Consider the following 23,821-nt stretch of genomic DNA (forward strand, 5'->3'; position numbering starts at 1 on the left):
CTCTGACGAAGACTGGCTGTTGTCAGTCGAAATATGTCAGGATGATCAAAGTGTATTTCCTTTTCTGAATAAATGAAACAGTAACATAATATTCACTTCTCCTTTTATAATAACCAAAATGTGCTTTTCTTACTATTATATATTAATGATTATATTAAAATTATATATTCAGTCATTTTTTTATTTTTCAATTAGTAATGTACTTGTTATTATTCATTTAGTTTAGTTTGTGTGTTAACCATGATGAAAGGAGTTTCCTGCTGCTGTGACTCATGTTTTTAAAGCGTGCATTATACAGATAGTCTAAAGGTGTTTGTACTGGTTCGCTCTATCAGCTCTGACTAATGCTGTTACAGTTGGCTGCAGCTCCGTTTGTGTACAATTATGCATCAGAAGGCAAAGGAAGGAATTATGGCAAGTCTTTGCAGAGTGTTAGATTTCTGTTCCATCTCTTTCTCTCCCTTTCTCTCTCCATTCCTGGTTTTTTATGTAGTTTTTGACAGGGAGCTAGTGTGTGTGTGTGTGTGTGTGTGTTTCAGTTGAAGGGATTTTTTTTGTGCCCATAATGCAGAGGCATTAAGGGAGGATTGGCTGACGGGAGCCGCTCCTTATTAGTCGTCTGGCTGGCTGTAAGAGGCTCTTCGGGCTTAAAAGGGAGAGCAAAAAATAAGAGAAGAGAGAGAAGTGGATCATTGTGGTGCAACATCTCAGAAGCAGAACTTTTCTCACCAAACACTTCCTTTTGCTAACAGACTTTTGCATGGTTACGACAGGAGGGTTTTTCTGCTTGGACATATGCAATATTGTTGTGACCTTTTATTTTGAACAGATGCCACCATTGTAGAACATCAAAGCCATCCATCTTGCTTTAACTGCCCTTCACTGTCATTTCTAAGCTGCTGAACGCACCCTAATAATAATAATAATAATAATAATACAGCAAAACAACCAAAAAGGCATCATAATGCAATAACTAGTAGATGGAAACAAAGTTAGTGTAAGCAGAGTCCACTGTAAAACACTGTGCTGACTTTAAAAGTACATGACATGACATGCTATGTAGACATAGTTCCCCGCTTCTTTATGAACTGTAGATGTGTTTACATTCCATGGATGTAAAGAAAAGAATTAGGTAATAAATTTAGTCAAGGCCCAACAAAAAGAGAAGAACACGTTTGTTTTTTTCATTAATGTTATGAGTGTTTTGTTTTCATTGTTTTGTGTATTTCTATTGTCATTTAGTTTACTTTTCTCATGTTTCTCTTATGTTGTTTTTGCATATTTTTAAAATAATATTATATATTTTGTTGTGATTTTTTTGTGTTTTTGTAGTGTTTTTGTGTATTATGTTCTTTCTTGTGTGATGTCAATTTTTTTTTAAAAATTTTTCATCATTTAAAAAAAAAAAATGTATTTTTTTGTGTTCTTGTCTTTTTGTGTGTTTTTTGTGTAATTTTATTGACATTTTGTGTTTTTCTGTCATTTTGTGTTTTTGTGTAATTTTGTTCTCCTCTTTTGTAATATTGTGTGTTTTGGAGCAATTATGTTTTTCATCATTTTGGGGGCCACATAAAATTAGACCCAGGGCCACCAGTTGCCCTTGACTGATGTAAAGCCTTCATTACTTGTTTTCATCACACCATTTGTGTGTCACTCTATCTCATCTCATGAGGCGCTGACGTGAGAACAGTTAGTATAGAAAATAGATGTTAATTTTGACCCGAATAGCCATTGATATTGATTTATTCACCGCTAACGGCTACCTCAGCAACACACTAATAAAAAAATACTTCAGTGGAGTACACAGAAAACAAAGGAATGACATTTATTTAAACCAGGGTTTACCAGGTGGAGGTTAAAGTGTCAGGACTGCCGAATGAATGATTGATTGGCTGAGTGACGGAGTGCCCCGACTGAATTACAACAGTTCGGTGATTGACCGTTGTTACTTGATAGTCTGAAAAAAAGCTTAACCCCGTTTTGGAAGTGTCACCTATTACAGTAGATAGCTGGCTAATTTGCTAGCTCACTTTTCCCTTAGCCCTTGTCATGGACAAAATCGTAAAATCTAAAATGAACAAAGCCAAACATTTTAGGCTTATTGTTTGTATCTTTTTTTTTTTTTCATCCTTGTTTATTTATTGTGTTTACATTTCTGACAAATATACACAAAGGGGTTTAGGAAAGCCCGCACAGGTGGTGTCGAATCACAAAAGTAAACAAGTGCCTGGCTAAACAAACAGATCAAATCAAGACCAGAACAGAATGTGTGGATAAGATAATCTGCTCCGACAGAAGAAGAAGAAGCATGGAGAGAGAGATGAGTCGTCATGGTTTGATTCATTACACAGCAGCACATCTCTCCTCCACTCAGCCCATCTGTCGCCATAATGAACTTGTGGGTTAGACTCCTGAGGTGTTATTAGCCCCATCGCTGCTACTTTGGCTCTTCTCTCACTGTTTCTACTGTTTAACTCTTTTATTAATGGTAGCAATGTAAAGTTGGACCCATTTGTTTGAAAGCCCTTAATGGTTATCGTTAGCCAACTTTGAAAACCTTTACACATGACACAACGTATAACTTAAATATATCAAAAATGGATGTTAGGTAGGACCTTCGATATTCCGTGATTGCAGAAAACTGACGGGAAAAATTAAGAAAACAATCTGACCCGTTTATTTTTTTTAATTTTTTGTTTGTCTATGATTGGACGCCAACACAACACAGAAATGCCTCACGGGCATGTTTTGGGACAATGTTATGCTATTTTTCACTGAAAAACAGGTGAATAAATTCAATGCCTGTTTCAGCAAATCTTCTTAGGCATATACTGTAAAATGTCAAATGTAGTTTGACTCTGTTAATCCAATTTAGCATGTTTGGTACGATTTCAGCAAGTTTAAAAGCCAGTAAAGTCATCTAAGCACTGCTGTACCTTTGCACTGTAAGTAGATATTTATGTGCTTTTAATTTATTAAAGTTCACGTAAAGCAAATTCAGCCATTTTAATCTAAACTCATTAAATAGGTCATGAATGTATTTCCTTAAAACATGTAAAAAGCCATTCAGCCATTTATATATTAATTGTGGAGCTAGGCTTCACAAACGATGTTTCAAATATATGTGTTCAGGATTTATTGGACGGGTCAGAAATCATAGCAGTGTTTCGTAACAGAGCCATCATTAGCATAAACCCGACCAAACTTCTGTTGCCTCCAGCCAGAGCAATTTGGCCCATAGCCGAAAACAAACCGCATAGTCGGACTCGGGGTAATAAAAACCGTCCACTGGTGCCGCATTTTTCATGAATTGAGCACTTTTTTGCACCGCGATTGTGTGCTTCGCCTCTAGTGGGCACAGTTCTGACCTACCTTGTATGACTTGTGTTGTACAATGACAATCAAATCTAAGAAAGATGAGGAAATGGAAACATGATGTGGAAATGGGGAAATACTGAAATGGAATTTGGGAAATTTTGAAAAATTTGAAAATTGAGACCCAAGTAACTAGATTCCCTGCTTTTCATCACCCTGAAAGGAATGGATTCAAATCATCCAGCAAGAATGATTTCAGTAATTGTATTAGAATACAAGTGGTAACTCGAATTCAAAAAAATTGAATTAAAGTTACAAAAACAACAATATTACCAAATTGAAGAAGATGCTTAAGAATGCTTTCTGATTCAAGTAAAAGCATTTTTCCTCTTCATTGCTGTGCCTTTTACAGGTAGGCACAAACTTCTGTCCTGTCATTTATTCAAAGCTGTCCGAGAGCATTTTAACTATAGCTTATTACAGTGGTTCTTGAATTTTAACTAGACAGAAATGTAACAAAATGTAACCTTATTTGAAAAAGGTCAAACTTGTGATTATTCTTCTTCACAACTCATGAAAAAATACAAGATGTGCATTCACATTTATTAGAACAACAATTATAAAGTAATACTATTAAATAATAAAGCCCCACTATTTGAGAACCACTGGTCTGATAGATCTATACCTGGTATTACACACCTCCCAACTGCAAACTCTGTGTTTCTTTATTTCATCAGGTACATTTCCTTTCATTTGGACACTAGAGTTGCCTCACCTGCTTCCCTTTTCTTACAGTTACATCATCTTCCCGGCCTTCTATTTATAGCTCTATCATAGCCACACTTACGCACTGTGCAATGATTGTAAACATGTGTATGTGGATTAAAAAGGCCTTTTGGGAGGGTTTCTGGCATCTGCCTGTGCTAGTGCTTGTGTTTACGATTAGCAAGCGCTGATCATCACTCAGCACTCAGAAAGATGAGTCCCCACTCAAACTCAGATCTGTGTCACACACACAAACACTGGTGCTGGAGTCAAACTACTAGCTTTGACTCACCTGTATTAACCCTGATTAAGTCATGCGTTTGTAATTTTGATCTTGTCCTTAAAAGTTGATGCACTGTAACTCACACACACACACACTGGCCGGCAGACCTCAGCTGCAGAGACACACTGTAATTATTGAGACAGCATCTTTATTGCACTCTTTTTTTTCTGTGCAAGTCGCACAATAATTAGTTAGACGGGAACCATTAGTAAATCCTTTTTTATAGGCAGCTTTAGCCTGAGGTTACTCCACTTAGTCCTTGAGTTTTATCCAACTTTCTTCTTTAGCTAAATACACACCATTGTTTCTTCTAACATGGCTTTACTGAGTAAACATTCTTTATTTTTGTACCCACTGTACATGGAAGAAACTTTGAAGTAGACCTGGACAATATATCGAGATTCAAGATATATCGAGTTTTTAATTTTGGCTATATAGAAAATTACAATATCGCCTATATCAATATATTTTTTATTTTATGGCTTATTTTGTATTTAAATAGTCATTTTAGGAGTTACTGCTACTTCTCAGAACAGCATGAAAATCACAGTTAGATGGATTGATGAAGTGGTTGAATACAGACATGAACATTGAAGAACAGTCATGTGGAGACAGGGGAGAGCTTTTTAGGGGCCCATTCATAAAGTCAGCAAAATGATGGTCCATTGTTTTATGAATCTGTGATAACCATATTTATTTATTTATCTGAATAATATCCACTGTTATCCAGGAAGTTCATTATTATTTCCACCATAGCATATTTTCATCTTAAAGATGTAATTCCATGTTGTAATCAGATATAAAATGGGTTAAAAGTGACAAAAATGGTGAAAAGGGTGGTGAAATGGGATTTTAAAAACCACAGAAATAGGTTTAAAGTTGCAAATTAGAATGGCCAAAAATGGACAGAAAAAGTGGTTAAAAGGTTCAATCTTGTAACAAATAGTAGGAATGATTAGTTTAAACTGGTAAATAATGGGCATGACAAATCGTGAATGTGGTTAAATTGGCAAAAAATAAGCGTTAAATATGTTGAAAAGAGGTTAAAAGTGACAATAATCGGTCAACATATGTGACATTAGGTAGGAAAAGTGGTGGAATGGGTTTAAATGTCGTGAAAGTTGAAGAAATGTGCAGAAAAGGCATTGAAATTTGATGGAGAAGTGGCAGAAATGAGATTAATGTAGCAAAAATGTATTAAAAGAGCAAAAAATGTGCCAAGAAAAGGTAATTAGAATAGGTTAAAATATGGCGAGTTTGTGGTTTCAGAAAAAGGGTAAAAATCAGCAAAAATGGGCTCAAGTTGTTAAAACAATATTGTTAGTTTCTTGACAGCATCTGGCAACCTCCTCCCAGTGTCTCGCAATCCCAAAATTTAACCCAGAATTGTCTTTTTAGTCAGACTTCATTGAGTTAAAAATATTGAGATTCATAATCATATTGGATATCAATATTTTGAGAATTTTGGTCTATATCGCCCAGCCCTACTTGTCATTTTAATTATAAATATAATAAAATAATACTTCCTTTCTGGCTTCCCACCTCGTTCTGCTTGTTTCTTTAAGTCCCACCATATGTTTATTCCATGAGTTGCCCTTATCTTTGTGTTAGCTTCTTCTGAGCAGTAAAGGTCAGATACAGATGCCCAGCATGAATCTTAATGCCTCCCCCACATTACATGATAGAGCTCTCTCTCTCTCTCTATCTCAGTCACATATGCACACACCAGTGCACTAACTCTCTGTAATTATGCATGTGTCAGAGGAGGATGTGAGATGCTGTGGGAAAAAGCGCGTGTGAGGAAAGGGTAGTATCACCCCTGTGTTCTGGCTGTGGTTTGTGACACATAATAATTGATTGTAGAGGTGGATGTATGCACAGTGTAATCACTGCTGTGTCTTACTACAGCCTAGAGCATCAGTATCCTTCTCACCCACCAACTCATCTATGTATATTTCTAGCATCAGTTCTTCCTTAATCCTGTTCGAAACAGTTGGTATCTTTGCAATTTTTCTTTATTTTCCTTAACGTGTCAAGTAAAGTGAGTAAAACTTTTCATCTCTTTAACCATTACCATTCAATTATTCAGTTTCACAGCCTTAAATAATTCAATATAGATTGTAATCTGAGTTAGCGATAACAATTATTATTATTATTATTATTATTATTATTATTAACTATTCTATAAATACAAAATCAAACATTTCATCTCAATATGTATATCTTTCCAAGTGATTACCATTCCTCTCAAGGTTTTTATTTAAAAAAAGTGTTTGCCAAGGCGAGGACACCTGCTGGTCTGCTTTTACATTTGGTAAAAGCCATTTGCATCTATTTGTGTCTATCCAGGGACTTTGTCCTGCTTGGCGTTTGCATTTGATTTTGTTACGTTTGAACACTCATTTGGCTTTTGCAATGTAGGACATTCACTCCCTTAAATCTGTTTCTGAAATGCTTGATTAAGTAGAATTCATCACCCATTCTAGATATTGTATTGCTGTGTAATACAGTTCATCTAGTTTTGTGGTATAAATTTGCATTGCAATGTTTCTCACTAGTGGGCAAGTTATTTGATGAATCATTGTTTAAGTTAGTGGTTCCCAAACTTCTACAAATCACCACCTAATCTCTATTTCTGTGGATAAAAATACAGAAGAAAATTTTAAAATATCTTCTTTAGATTAAATGTATTTGCTAATTTACATCATCCTTGCCAATGGCAACACAGAATCTAAACAAATTACTTATTACTTATACTTACAAATGATCAATACTTTGACATTTGAGCCATTTTCATCCCAGCAAATGAAATAGATTTACTTGACAGCAAACATAAATTAAAGCCGCGAGCGGCGTCATAGGGTCCGATGAAGCGGCCGGGGGCGGTAACCCACGGTCACGTATACCACTGTTGGGGATTTGGGAATTGGCCTGAGCAACTTTGGTGTAAATTGGTGTAAAAACAACTGAGATATTGCATTTACCAAGAAATGGCGAAAGATTTTCCTGTCATTTTAGGCCCTTCCCACTGATGACGCTAGTGTTTTGAAGTCAACACGACATGTCGTCTTGCCGCTAGAGCTGCTGGCGTAGGACGGCCCAAGAAGCGGCGCCCTCTGAGAGTGCAAGGCATTGTGGGTGTTTTTGGTTATCGTTTGTTGTTTGGGGCTGTACGGTCATCATGTGTATCAAATATGAAGCACTTTGAACTTTGCATTCTGGAGTTGTAAGCGTTTTCGTATAACGGCGTAGTTATGGCAAGGATTTTCCTGTGTCATGATAGGCCCCTCCCACTTTTCACAGCCTGCTCTATTTGCCATAGCAATGTGCTTCCATCTAATAAGATTCATCCTACAGTGTTTTGAAGTCAACACGACATGTCGTCTTGCCGCTAGAGCTTCTGACGTAGGACGGCCCAAGAAGCGGCGCCCTCTGAGAGCGCAAGGCATTGTGGGTGTTTTTGGTTATCGTTTGTTGTTTGGGGCTGTACGGTCATCATGTGTATCAAATATGAAGCACTTTGAACTTTGCATTCTGGAGTTGCAAGCGTTTTTGTATAACGGCGTAGTTATGGCGAGGGATTTTCGTGTGTGATTATAGGCCCCTCCCACTGGCCATGATGGGTAATTTGGTCATCGAGCGTTGTTTATGGATGGACAATCATCGTGTGTATCAAATATGAAGCAGTTTGAACTTTGCATTGGAGCGGTATAAGCATTTTCCTATTACAGCGTGTTGATGGCGAAGAATTTTCCAGTGACATTTTAGGCCCCTCCCACTGACCACAGTCTGTTGTTTCTTCAATAGGAATTTGCTCCCCTCTGTGTAGGTTCATCCTACAGTGTTTTGAAGTCAACACGACATATCGTCTGTCTGCTACAGCTGTTCGTGTAGGACGACCACAGAAGCGGCGCCCTCTGAGAACGCAAGGCATTGTGGGTGTTTTTGGTTATCGTTTGTTGTTTAGCTCTGGACAGTGATCGTGTGTATCAAATATGAAGCAGTTTGAACTTTGCATTCTAGAGTTATAAGCGTTTTCGTATAACGGCGTAGTTATGGCGAGGGATTTTTGTGTGTGATTATAGGCCCCTCCCACTGGCCATGATGGGTAATTTGGTCATCGAGCGTTGTTTATGGATGGACAATCATCGTGTGTATCAAATATGAAGCAGTTTGAACTTTGCATTGAAGCGTTATAAGCATTTTCCTATTATAGCGTGCTGATGGCGAAGGATTCTCCTGTGTCATTATAGGCCCCTCCCACTGATCACAGCCTGTTTTTTCTTCCATAGCAATTTGCTACCCTCTGTGTAGGTTCATCCTACAGTGTTTTGAAGTCAACACGAGTAAGTAAGTAAGTAAGTAAGTATTTATTTATAAAGCGCTTTTCGCAGATAAAATCACAAAGTGCTGTACACAGAAACAATAAACATACATTTACATCACATGTGTAGCATCATAAAAGGGCAGTAAAAATTAAAAATAAAATCTTGTTAACTAAAAGCTTTTTTGAAAAGCGAAGTCTTCAAATGTTTTTTAAAAACGACATATCGTCTGTCCGCTACAGCTGCTCGTGTTTGACGACCACAGAAGCGGCGCCCTCTGAGAACGCAAGGCATTATGGGTAAATTGGTTCTCGAGTTTTGTTTATGGCTGTACGATCATCATGTGTATCAAATATGAAGCAGTTTGAACTTTGCATTCTAGAGTTCTAAGCTTTTTCCTAGAACAGCGTCCTGTAAATGCTAACCGTGTACATGACCTTAAATGACACCGGTCAAAAACACAAGGCATGATGGGAAATGTTTCAAAGCAGTCATGACCAAGCTTGGGCACATGTCCTTTGTGTGAAATTTGAAGCTGATCGAAGTTTGTGTGTCAGAGTTATGGAGATTTGGAATTTTCAGCGTGCTAACGAAAATTAGCATTGCATTTTTGTGGCGGCGCCACGACCAAACCGTGACAGATACGAAAATTCTTTTGATAACTTTTCATTTTCAATGGGTCCTAAGTGTTGTTGCCAAGTTTTGAGCGAATCGGATGAATCCCCTCAGACTAGTTCGCGCAGATGCGTTTCGAGGGCGAAACGCCATTTTTGACCTTTGACCCAAGATGGCTGACTTCCTGTTTGGTTTTGGGCGGGGTCACAATGTAACTTTTTGCTCATTCTGGGGCGGAGACTACATGTGGCGATTTTCGTACATATCGGTCAAACCTGGTGGTCGTGCGGTTCCATCGTTTTTTTGGCGGCAAAGCGTTTTCTGTCCGTTTTTTTTCACGCCATCAAATTTTTCGCCAGGCCTGAGGTGCGTGCAAATTTCGGTGAGTTTTCGGGCATTTTTAGGGGGTCGAATTAGCGATCAAAGGTAGGCGGGGTATAATAATAATAATAGGAAATAAAAGCAAAAACAATAGGTTCCTCTGTCCCATTCTGGGACATCGGACCCTAATTACCCATTTTTGGTCTTTAAGCATAGTTTGGCAAACAAAGATAATGTGCTGCATTTTTTTTACATAAAAAAATAATAATATTTTTTTCTGCACTTTCATCTGTGATGTAAAAAGGAAAAAAAAAACATGTGGTGGTGGTGTTCAATATGTTGGTAATGTTAGCTTTATCAGGACTGACTTGGAACAGGTTTATTTAAAATTTTTCTATAGAAATGATGGAAGGATTGTTTGTGGACAATAATAACATTTCCTCCGCCATGTTTCAAACCTGTTTGTGTCAGTCACAGCACAGACTTGGTGTGATTTTACACCACCTGTCTCCGAAGAAATGTGTTATTTTGCTGTATTTGGGTGATGCACTCCCCACCCGTGGACCTTAACAAACCTGACATGCTTAGAAGATTGTCTCCAGTTTCTTTAATTAGCATTCAAACGGTAGAATCAACCAAGTGTGTGTGTCAGCAGAATGTTGAGTTAACACTCCACCAACGTGACTGTTTGTAGTCCATTCACAGACAATAGGCAGTTCCCCCATCTCCTTCCCACTTATAGAAACCAGAGTGGGTTCTCTGAGTGGGAGTTTGGAAAAGCTGCGCTGCTGACTCTGCTGAACAGGAAGATAGAAAAACTGTTAGTCACACACAGCAGTGCTCCACTCTGAGTCCTAGATGTTGGTTGGAGCAAAATGTAAAAATTAAAGCTGCTGGCGACAATAAAGACATAAAAATTCTGACGTCAAATGAGTATGTAGTGCGTTCACATTAGATAGTATGTAAAGATTGAGTATGCGAGAAATACCCGGATGTATAGTATATCGGGACATTTTCTATCCACTAATTATACTCAACCGCCCCATGATGCTTTGCAAATAGAATGTAAAATAGTCCTGGGACCGGCCTCAAGCTCAAACGCAAACATCCACATTTAAAAAAAAAAGCATCTCTTCTCGTCTTCCATTCATTTTTTGACGCTTTTGTAAATAGGGCTCTTGTTTTGAAGTTAACCGGAAGTTTTGTCAGTAGCACAACGGCAGGTCTCCGGAAATCTCCTAAATGTTGGCATGAAATGTGTTTCCTAGAGTTTTTTTTTTGATCAAATGACCACACATTGATATCCTACTTGGTCACTTTCTCACTTAAAATGCTTTCAGAACTTTCAAAGGTAGAGAATCAACAGAGATATTTAGCCTCAGTGTGATTCAGGGTTTTTTTCATTGTAGGTTTGAAATGCATCTTGTGAAACTTGGAAGTATACTTCAGTTTAACGGTCACCATCGGTCATCATCCAAATCATACTTGGAGTATACAGTAGACAGTATTTACTCATTCAGTTTGCAGTGTACAGTACGGAGTGTGCCATTTAAAAACAGCCATAGAGTAGGACTCATGGATCAATAAATCAAACACCATCTACACACAAACAAACGTAGAAGGTTGTAATTGTTGGTTGACAAATGGTCATGTGACTTAAACTTTTCAAAAGTTTCACGCATTGTATTGTAAGATCGGGATCCATGTAGAAGAAAGGAAAGATGGCGTTGAGGTGGAAATGCTTCTTGTTTTACTTCATTCCTCCTGTGATTTCTTTTGCCAAAGAAGAAAGTGAGTAAGTCGTTTGATGCCATTTCTGTTTCCCGTAATATGACGGCACTCCATTATCCGCTGTTTCCATTCCATTTAACACATTGTTTGATGTGGAGATTAAAAAACAAGCTCTTTAGCAGTAATTTCAACTTTTTACATTTGTTTGTGAGTAAATGATCTTTGGTTTATTGATCTGTGAAAGAGAGCTTGTTTAACTAATAGATGCTAACTAAATAAGACACAATGTAACAGCAGACAAGGGCTGTGATTTTGTATAGAAGTTATTTCCCGATTTGAATGTACAAAATTCAGGTTGTGTTTTTTTGACAACTTTACAGCATTTGAATGTTTTTATAAAATACATTTGAAAGTTTAGAAAATTTAACCTCATAAACACAAAATTGTGCTCATTCCTTGATTTAATCCTGTTGGCGTGGGAAGCCGCTGCTTTATTTCAGTTGTAAACCTTTGAATCTGATTCAAATTTCAGCCAAATTGAGAAAAATAGTGAGCAAAAAGCAGTGGGCGTAGATAACCAGATAAAGATTTCCAACTAAGGATAAGGTTGAGGAGGGGAAGGTGAGAGAGCAAGAGAGAGTGAAAGTGTGAAGGAGGACGATGAGGAGGAGGAGGAGAGTTGCCAAGGCCTTTGGGCAAAGCCAAGGCCGCCTACAGACGCTCTCCTTTCCTCTCCTCTTCACACTATTTCCTCCTTCATGTCCCTTGTCTTTCCCCCCCGTCCTCTGTAATAGCTTTGACTTTAAAGGGGACATATCATGCTAAATCCACTTTTTTAGGCCTTAAATGCATTTTGTTGTATATTTAGAGTGTTTAGAAGTACAGAAAAGTTCAAATTAGTCTCTTCAGGTGCTCCGTTGATATCTTTATATTCTGTTTTGGTCATATTTTTCAATCTGTTTCGATTTTTCTATTCTCTATTACGTTTTTTGACTCCAGGCCCAACACTTCGAGCAATCCGCCATTTTTATTTCTCGCTTTTATTTTGTAGTCCAAGCTCAAGGATGCAGAAGTTCCGAGAGGATAAGTCAAAATGTTCGGTTGTGGGATGTAGTAACCCACACGCTTCATTACACTGTCTCCCAGCATCAGAACCTTTTCGAAGTGCCTGGTTGAGTTTTGTTTTTCACGGAAATGTACCCACATCTGTGGGTAAGGTCATTTATGTGTGCGTGAAGCTATTCAAGGATGACTGCTTCGCCAGTATAAAGAAGGATTTGCCGAAAGACTTTGTCTGATTGAGGGGTCAATTCCTTCTATCGTTGGAGACGACGAACAGAGCACTTCGGTAAACTGTAAATAACACTAAAAAGTGTGATGATAAGACGTCCTTGTCATTGTTTTGTTAGCATTAGCAGTTGCACCGTCTTCTTATGTTAGCGCTGTGTGCTCGTTTTAGATCCTTGATGATATGGCCTACGTGGTTTAATTTAAGTCTAAAATTTTCATTAGTCATTTCATTTTGTCGTTTTTGTCGCCGAAAAGACTATTAAAATGCATGCCGTGACGTTAGCTTGGCGCTAGCGTTAGCTTGGCGCTAGCGTTCGCTTGGTGCTTGTGTTAGCTCACTTGTTAGGGTTCTGTAGGTTCATCATCTTCATTTTCCTCTCGCTCCGCCGGGTCAGACTCTGGCTCGAACATGTAAGGCTGGATGGACAAGTCTTCCGTTGTTGACATTTTGTAAATAACGTGTGAATAAACATTTTCTGCGCCACGAGACACTCGTATCTCTTCTGTCAAACTACAAAAATGGCCGAGCAGGGTGGAGTTGAACCGAGTGTCACCTCTGCAACTTGGAGAGGGGCGGGGTATGAAGTGTCTCATTTGCATTTAAAGAGGCCGCACCAACACGAGTTGCTCTCAGAAGCACATCAGAAAAGGCCTGTGGAGCTATAATAATGAGGAATTCAGACCCAAGCATTGCAGTTGCGCTTTATATAGACCACAACTGTATGATTTATATGTAAAAAGGAAGGATTTAAAAGCATGATATGTCTCCTTTAAAATAGACATAAGGCAGACCAGTGAAGGAGTAAAGGACAGGGACAGCCAGATCTTCACTTTATCTACTAAAGGACTGGTCTGCATTTCTTGTTCTTTCATTTTCCTGGAGACGTATTCTGTGGCCAGTTGAGTTAAACTGCTTCAGCAAGAAGTCTTTCCTCCCAAATCCCAATTTATTAAGCTTCAAACTGGTATCCCATCGTAAATGAGCTTTTCAATCCTGTTCAAGTAATAAAAAAAAAAGAAAAGATGAGAAGCGACATGGAGGTGGGAAACAACAAGTCTGTTGAGCCAGCTCATCTCCCCCACAGAGCAAACAACATCTGTTAGACATGTTAGTTTGCTTTAGTGTCCAGTTAGGACCCATTAGAAGGACACACACATCAGACGCCAAATTGTCCTGCTGCTCCTTGCTGACTGTGTGCCATCAGCACGGTGGACAAAGCAGCTGGAAAAACTATTTCTCTACTCTTTTTGTTTTCACACAATCAAAATTCAAGTTGCCAGTTTTGATTAGTGTTTGAGTTTGAAATTATCTTTATAAATGTGTTTGTTGTTCCCAAATGTTTTCATCTTAAGACCCAAAGCAGGAATTACATTATACACCTGCAATGAAATATAACATCACCCCATCTCAAATTTTGAATTGTAAATGAAAACTCTTAAGTCAAACTAGTAGAGCAGACATGGGCAACTGGCAGCCTAAGGGCCACATTCAGGTCCTTTGACTAATTTAGTGTGGCCCAAGAAGTAAAAGCACAAAATGACTGAAAATATTTACAAAATGACTCAAAGAAAGAAAAAAAAATACACAAAACTACAGTAAAATACACAAAATATCAACGAAAATACACATAAATAATAGAAAATATAAAAATTACATCAGAAATACATAAAATGACTGCAAAAAAACACAAAATGACAACTTAAGTATACCCAAAACAGAAAATATACAAAATTACATTCTAAATACTGCAAAAACACAAAAGGACAAGAAAACACACATAAAAAACAAAACATATTGAAAATGACAACAGAAATACAGTTCATAAAATGACTCCAAAAACACAAAATGTAACAAAAATACACATAAATAGAAAATATACACAATGACGACAGAAATACACAAAATGACTTATATAACACACAAAAATAGAAAAAATACACTGCATGAGCTAAAAAACACACAACTTTTTGTTGTTTGCTGTATTGGTCATTATTCTAAATGCTGAAATGAATGCATTGCATGTATTTTATCATATTGCACCAAATGGTTATTTCTACAGTAAACACAGCAAAGTTAAAGTGTGATAATTTTGGCTGCAAGGTTGCAGGACACTATTGAAAACTAGTGTCCTGCAACTGTAAAATCTAGAAAAATCTGAAACGTTTATGAAAAATGTAACCAAACAACTATAAAATACCAATATTGAGTCAGACTATATTGATTCAAGGGAGTAAATGGCATGTGTGTTACTGGCACAGGGGACAGTCAGGGACTTATAAATAGGGGGAGGAAGGTCAAAGGGAAAGAGTCAGGCTTCCTGTATCCAGCTTCATAAGCGGATACACACACACACACACACTCAGACGTACATGGACCAAACACACAACAAAAATGTGACGTCAGGGATGTAATTTTAATTTTCATTCCACTATTGTTTCCATTGCTGCAGATCTGTCGTTAGATTTCTAGAAAAACACTTTCTTTTTCTGTCTCCATCTGCTTCTGTGTTTGCTTCTCAAACTATTTTTGTTCATCATCTCTTTTCTCTTCTGTTTCCACATACACACCACAATGTTATCTGTTAGTAGAAGACAAGAGCAGAGTCCATCCAGAGGTGCCTACACATGTGTGTGCTGCTGCTTTTAGTCTATGAAGACATTGATCTATCAGGAACTGATGGTGCACACAAACGCAGCTGCTCTCACACACCCACTCCCTGTCAGTGACACACCAAGAGAGGAGAGCCAGGCTGTAATTAAATGCATTATACTGATCAAAGTCGAGGGGGAAACACTGCAGTCAGAGCTGAGCGAGCGCTCGTGTTTAAGATACAGCGTATTTAATTACTAAAACACTTTCATTACTTTATTTGAAACTGTTTAACAGGGAATCAAATCAAGCATTAAGCTACGAGTTTTAAACATGAGTATTTACACTTTCATCATCTGTAAGTCATGAATGCAACAGAACTTGACCACATTTGCAGAATTTAAAATAAAGTAATGTAAATTGCGTGTTGTTTTGCAAATATGTCTTGTTTGCATTTGTCTTTATCAGTATTACATCAAAAGTACCTAACATATTTTGACAAAATTTCATCCAAAAGACCTTAAGGCCCAAACATACTTGGGCGACCGAGCCTCCGCCAGGCCAATGAGCGCAATGCTCCAATTTTATGACTGGGCCTTTATGGCACGGAGGATTCCCTAAAATATGATCCCTAAAATACATCAAAAGTACCTAACATATTTTGACAAAATTTCATCCAAAAGACCTTAAGGCCCAAACATACTTGGGCGACTGAGCCTCCGCCAGGCCAATGAGCGCAATGCTCCAATTTTATGACTGGGCCTTTATGGCACGGAGGATTCCCTAAAATATGATCCGCCTTGAACACGGAGTGTTTTATATAAAAAATAAACCGAACGTTTTATTCTGTGTCTGTGCACTTCTTCCTCTCCCAGACAAGCTTATCGTTGGAAACTGATAGATTGACTATGATGGAAACATATAAGCTCCGCCGCCGTGCCAGAGTAGAACTGCAGCCATTACGCATTCAGTGGAAATTTGGGTGAGAGGATCTTGGGCGCTTGGCGGAGATTTGCGTTCTTTCAGAGTGTTTCAGGCAGACGTTTGAGTCTTATGTATTTCAGGCCGTGGGAGGAAAACGGAAAACGTGTGTGACACCCTGGAATTACACATTTGACCTTTTAGCTAAAAGGTAAAGTCACTAACCTCCATGACACCCAGTAGAAAAAGTGAGTTAGATAACTGGTAACCTTATATTGACCATAGATAACTAGATCAGCTGATTGTCGTGAACCAGAGCTGATCGAGCTCGCTCGTCAGATTGTTCAGGAGAGCGCTGTTTTATAGGCGCTGTATGAAAAGAACCAAAACAGTGCTTTTCAAACAGAGTCATGAGAGAAAGTGTTTTCTTAGCTGCTGCAATCTCTATTTCTACTCACTTGAACTTTGCTTAACTCAACTCGTTCTCATTAGAAAAAGCAAGCACAGACTCTATAAAAGGCAGGAGCTTCTCATTAGCTGCCACCAACTGTTATATATTCACAGGTTGGATTGACAGTGACACATCACACTAACCACTGCTAATTTAGACCAACTAACAGGAACAAGAACCTTGTGGCAGAATAACATTGCTTCTTTTAAAAATGATGTTTTACAACCAGCCTTTTTAATACTTACTTACTTTATACTTTATTCCAGACCCAGAGTTCCATATTTCTATACATACAGTACAATGACCAGTGACAATAGACAACAACCAATGGATACAATCACAGTTGACACATAATCAGTAATTAAAACACAAAGAGACATTTGTACAAATTTTTCCAGTAACAAGATGAGGACCTTGTGTGGCTTATTGTGAGTAGTGACCTTATTATTTAATTTCCTTCAATTAATCGACCCAAAAATGTGGACATAATCTTTCTGAGTACAGCGTGAAACGTGGACACATTATTGGTAACAAACATGTGACGAGCACTCGTCCATCTAGGCAATTTCAGAAATAATCTAAATGAATTCCGGTGTTTCTATTTCCAGTTTTATTTCAATTTTGCCCTTTTTCAAGGGTTATAGAAACATAGCTATTATGAGCTACCTGTAACTTTTTCAATATTAACATTATCCGTACACATCTGAAACTTGCGCGCAACATGTTAGCTTGTCCAATTACAATTTACAACTACAATTTACAGCACTGTTGCTGAACATCATCATCATCATCATCATCAATATCATCATCAACATCACACAAATCATTTCTGATAATGTGCCCCAGATAGCTGACCTTTTCTACCACACTGAGGGCTTAATTGATCAATCAGAGATCAGAGGAATACTGGAAACAAACTAAAACAAAGTGTCAAGTGGATCAATGTCATCCTTGTCTGGTAGGGATGTACCGACTAATCGTAAGGCAGTTAAAATCGATTCATAGATATCATGATTGACATCAATACTTTGAAAATTGAATCACAGTACTTTTTTAAACAGCAGAGGGCGCTATATATTATCCCTTCTCTTGTCCAGCAGTGTACGTGGTGGGTGGAATCTGCTACTACTTTCTTTCTGGCCGCATTCTACTCTTAAACATGTTCATAAATGATTCCTTACCCCTTTATCACCGAAAGAATATATGTAATATTACGTGAATATCTGTAAAAGTCAAGTTTTTCTATTAGCTCTGTCTGCTAGCATTGCATCTCTTCTTCACTGCAAGAATTTCTGCGCCCTCTGCTGGTCCAAACAAATATCTGACGTAAATCAGTGAAATGACTGTTTTTTTTTTTTTTTAGTCCAATTTTCAGTTGCAGTTAAAAAGAAAAATAATTATTATGCAGCTTTGCATTGTTTACTATAGAACCAGAATTTAAATTAATAGGCTTTTTCTTCATTTGTATTATTCCTTTATTTATTTCATTCAAGATTTATTTTTAGTTAAATTGCATTGTTTTGAATAGTTTATCAAGGGATTCTTTTGACAATTCTTTTTTCCCCAAAAAAAAATAAAGGAATATTTTTCAGTCATCATTTGCCTACAGTCCCATTTTGTAAAATAAATCGTGAGAGAATCGTATTGTGAACCCAGTATCGTGAATCGAATCTTATCGGGAGTTGAGTTGAATCGTTACATCCCTATTGTCTGGCGAAGAAATAGCGGTAAAAATGAAGTAAAAAACATGTCTATGCATCCATCTACCGGTCATCAATCCACATTCCACAATGCAATTTGGGAAAATGTGATGGAAAACAAACTTTCACGTGGAGTTTTTGGAGTAAATTATGTTAGATTTATTGATCTATGAGACATACACTATGATTTTTAAAGAAATTATGGGTAGCAGCTTTACTCTAGTGTACTGTAACGTACATGTTTTTGGACCGTTGGGGGACATCAAGGTGTAAAATGTATGCAAATTTGAACAAAAAATCATCACAAAAATATGATAATTGAGCCGAGTAAAACATTAATATCCAAGGAGATAGTCAACAAATCTACTGTGCCTCCTCCACAATAACACTACAGTGAGTGAAACAACACCACATAATCATTTGTAATAATACTTCCCGATCCCAAAACTGTTTCCCACCTCTATTATTCTTTTTTCAACCTCTCTAAGAATACATTTCTGCATTTAACCTCCACATCTGACTTATTCAGGTCATGGCAAGACCTTGAAAATCTAATCTGACACACTTTACCATCTGTAAAAAGACACAAGGGGATTTTCTAATCTAATCCTGTGGAAAGTTGGCCAATTGTGTCAAAGCTTGGGTCTCAGGTGCAGACCGTACTGCGTTTTTAGAGATAATCAGTGTTACTCAGCGTGGCCGCGGGGCAGCTCTCAGCACAGGTGGTGAGTTGTCTACTGCAGTATTACCAACCAAAGATCATTCCTAAGCAGAGCTGAGTTAGTTCATACACAAACACACAGAGAAAGGTCTGCACAATGCAGAGACAGATGGACAGGCACACAAGAAGGAAGACGGACAGAGAGGAATGCTGCGCTCTACGATAAAACAGGGAAGGAAGTCTTGAGTGGTGTCTCCATGACAACCACACATTTCACACCCTGCCTCCTAACACCCTTACACTACCACAAAATGTGCACAAGCACATCCTAAAAGCCAGTGGTTGGCTTTGGATTTCAGATCAAGGCGCTAAAAGCAATCCTATTTAAATTTATCTGTCACTACAGCACAGGAACACAGTATCATTGGATGTTTTTAGAAAGAAAATAAACCCAATTTTCATCCAAAGCTCGATTCACATTAAGAAAGAAAAATTCATTAACCTCACAACAGGATATTGTATTTCAAAATAAAATTGATTTCATGCTCCAAAACTCTGGATTACGTAACACAGAAAATTATTTAACATCCCGAACAGCTTTGTAACGAAATCTGCAACCAAAATTATTATTTTTTAACTATTGCTGGGTGAACAAATGAAGCTTATAAATCAACACCAACTCATCAAATATACAGTAGCACATATCTGTGATGTGCTTATGCTAGTAGTGATGCAACAGAGTGAAAAGCTTTTGTGTATATGAACACAGATCATTTTGTTCATATTTTGTATATACCGTTCTAAAGCCCATAATAGTTATAAAGTTGAAAGCATCACCAGAATGTGTGTGTGTGTCTGTGTGTGCGTGGGTTCACCTATTTATCCTGCTATTGTCGGTGTGCAGTTACATTCTCGCATTTTTGTGTGTGCGTTTTGTGTGCTCGGGTTCAGACTTGGGCTAAAGCCACAGAGCGTTGAATGATGTCAGTACGTTTTAAAAGCTTTTACAGTCGATGTATGTTAAAATAAAGACATTTGTGTCAACTAAACTTCTTGAGAAACGTTGCATTGCACAAATTGTGTCATAGGAAAATAAGAAATGTATACATCTGTTACTCTTTGGGCTTAATATGTTAAGGTTATATTTATTCGGACAACTGTTTTTCAGGAAATTTACTTTGATTTCCTGAAATTGTCAGTTTCTCTGAATCAAGGAGCCCCATGCGAGAAATAACATTAATTTAACCCTATTTGCAACAAAGGCACCTAAGCTTTCATCCTCCAGTTCTACAGTAGTCCAAAATCTATTAGCGCTCCATTTTTTTTTTAGTTAACAGTATAATTTTTTGGATATATGCCCAAAATACACATTTTTACCTTAAAATGTAACTATTTAATTCCAAATTTAAGAAATTTTAGACACATAGGATGCTTTGGTGAAGCTTCTTCTAAATGCCAGGCTATCCATAATACTGGCACAGAGATTGAATATTTTTACGAGTTTGTAGTTTATACTGATGGTCACACCTGTGTGTTTTCTTTAGAAGTATGTGCTAATGTTCTGACCTCAGGTTCCAATGTCTTTTTTAGCTTAACTTGAGCTTAATTGTGTCAAAAATGTCTATTGGTTACTGTTCAGACCAGAGCATTGCGCCAATAATAGTGTATCACCTATTAATGGACGTCAGTCAATAGGCGAATATAGTGCGTCACCTATTAACTTTGTAAAACATTATAACACTACACTTTAGTGACCCATGACAATAACATTGCTCCAAAGGAGAGCATTGTGGAATTTTTTTCACACAAGTTTTAGAGAGCGTATTTCAGCGTCTTAATGTGTAAGTTGTATTTTAGTGAGAAAAACAAAGATATATTCAACTGTTAATGAATTCTATGTCCAAGTTTAATATCAGAATACTCTTTATGTTCATATACAGTATATAACCTGTGTATATCAATGTTTTTATTTGGCCAATTTATTTATTTTAGTCAATATATCTGTCGATTTATCAGATATCGGCTTATTAAAGGGATCCTCCACTGTTTTTACACAGGCCTAAAACCTTTGATATGTACTCATTAGAAGATTTATGCCTTATAAAATGCTTTATTTTGCACCATTTTTGTTTGATGAACTTGTAAAAATGGGACTACATTACGATTTTATTGTTCCGCCGTCTTGAAATCATGTGATTGATGATGTTCCAAGCCCCATTTGCTTTCCAAATGTTTTTATTCTTTTTAGGTAAACGAAAGAGGTTTACATCGACATCTTTAACTTTTCATGAATATTTAGAGCAACCAAAAGCAGCACAAAATAGCATTTTTACCAAAAAAGCTGCTAAATGATCTAAAAAGCAAGGCTGAATGCTTCATTCCAATAGGAAACAATGGGATGTTTACAGGCAAATAGGGCCTTGTGATTTCAAGATGGCGGTATACAGGCTCTAAAACGGTATAGTAGTCCCATTTTTAAAAGTTAATAAAACAAATATAGTGCATAATAATGTTTTTTTTAGACATAGATCTTCTGATAAGTATAATTAAAAGGATTTAGCCCCCCCTCCCAATAATCAGTTTTAGTATTGGCCCTAAAAAACCCATATGGATCGGTCTCTGATAGTAACACTGGCTCATCCTCCATCACCTGCATGCCTTTACAGTAACACACACTATCTTGTATGCACTCTGTCTATATTCTGCTGTATCACCAAAAGCAATGAACAATCCGTTCTTGGTGACCCAAATAGAAGCAGAGGGTGATAAGAGAAGAGTAGAAAAAAGCAGGGGGAAATAGGGTGAGATAGAATCAAGTGGGACAACAGCATAGGAGTCATTGTTGAGCTGGTACTGTATGAAGGACTGATAGAGGGATGATAGATTCTGCTGTAGCGTCATGTCCTCTGCTGTTCTTCTCCGTCAGCACTAATAACGCCTCTGCTCCGCCTCTCTCTCTGTCCTTTTTAACATTGAGGCTGAGATAGCAAACTTTCTGCACGCTCTCATCGTGCTTCGCTTCTCTTACGTTGGAGGTTAAAACCGTTGTATCATCTGTGAGGGTTGTTGTGGTTTGTTTCTTTGTTACTTTGTGGATTGGAAAATCCCTGGCCTCAGCCATAGTGCGTAAGCACTTTCCTGCATAGCTGAATTATCCCATAAAAATGTTCAGGTTATGACATTTTTGTCTTCGTATTTGAACCAAACTTTACAAAATATCAGTGTGGAGGGCATTTAGGTGCACCTGTATCTGAGTTTTTATTAAATATAACTATAGAAACTAAGTCACAAGTGTTACAGTCAAATGCTTTAAGTGTTTTTATGTTTAAGCAGCACTCTGTGCTATTTATCATTTCCCCAGGTGGTTTGAATGTGTTTTGAACAACTTCAAAGTACGGGTGTCCTTTTTTTTTATACCTCTGATACGATGCCAATACTGTTGTCTTTAGAAATGTCCGATATTGATCCGATACAATATCACTACGAATTAGGGATGTAAAGATTAATTGTGAGGCAGTTAAAATTGATTCAAAGGTGTCACGGTTCACATCGATACTCTGAAATTAAATCGCAGTACTTTTTTTAACAGCGGAGGCCGCTATCTATTTAGAATTTGAAGTTCAGGACGCACCACCATGTTTTAAATGAGAGGTGTGGAAGCATATTGGCTTCCCTAAGACAAAATGAAAGAAGTGAGAAATAAAGAATGTGAACTCGAAGGTAAGAGGACACAGAGAGGAAAGGGAGAAACCAGAGAGAATGAAAGCCATAGTTTGTTTATTTATATTATTTCTTTGATATGGGATTTGTTTGAAAGTCCAGTTGTTAAGGCACAAAACACATTTTCAGTTGCACTTTTAAAAAGAAAAGGAACTATTTTGCAGTTTTGCATAGTTTACTATACAGCCAGAATTTAAATAAATAGACTTCTTCTTCATTTGTACAATTTTTTATTTATTTCATTCAGGATTTATTTTTCATTAAATAGTTCATCGAGGGATTCATTTGACAATGAAATATAAAAGAAAATAGTACAGTTTTTGTACTTATTTTTTTTCAAAGAAAAAAAATGAATATTTTTCAGTCATCATTTGTCTACAGTCTCATTTTGTAAAATAAATCGTGAGAGAATCGTATCGTGAACCCAATATTGTGAATCGAACTGTATCGGGAGTTGAGTGAATTGTTACATCCCTAGTGCGAATCATACATACCGTACTTTTATTACATATTTTGTAGTGTGGAATGTTCGAATAGACTCGACCAAGCTATATTACTCAAACAGAGAACAACAGCAACAGTAGGAATGAGGAAAAACTCACCCATTTATTATCAACCAATCGTTACAATGATTTTAACCATAAACATAAGAATATACTACAATTAAGAAAATAAATACAAAATAAATTAGAAGATCCTGAAAATGACTTCAATAAATCCAACACAAACAAAACAAAATCTATAAATTTTGGATCAGCCCCTATGTTAAAGTGTTGCCCAACACTAAAACAAAAATTCTCCAAATGTATCTTAGGTTCACCATGCATTATTTTATTATATTGTTTATTCTTTTATGTCTTGCTTTATTTGCTTATTCACCATGAACCTAAATTAACTAATCCATTGGATAACTTTTACCCCCACCCATTCCTGAAATGAAGTTGTTAGTCAGTGAAAAAAACCCAATGTGTCTTTGTGTGTGTTTTTAACATGATCTTATACGCTTGTGTTTCAGCTCCTCAGGTTCCCCTTTCCTTATCACTTACGCAACGTGCTAAAAATAGAGCAGATTCACCTGTGAGGGACCCAGGCAGGGCTGACTCAGATACAGCTGTCAGCGTGAGAGCAAAGGA

At 37.3% G+C, this 23,821-nt stretch overlaps 1 protein-coding gene across 4 annotated transcripts in view; it reads left to right on the forward strand.

The window, feature by feature from the left end:
• The window catches only part of dgki (diacylglycerol kinase, iota), an 88,312-nt gene that overhangs the window by 13,172 nt on the left and 51,319 nt on the right, over window positions 1-23,821 (forward strand). The gene's annotated exons all lie outside the window — the stretch shown is intronic.

Source organism: Gouania willdenowi, chromosome 6 (genome assembly GCF_900634775.1).
Source record: "Gouania willdenowi chromosome 6, fGouWil2.1, whole genome shotgun sequence".
NCBI lineage: Eukaryota > Metazoa > Chordata > Actinopteri > Blenniiformes > Gobiesocidae > Gouania > Gouania willdenowi.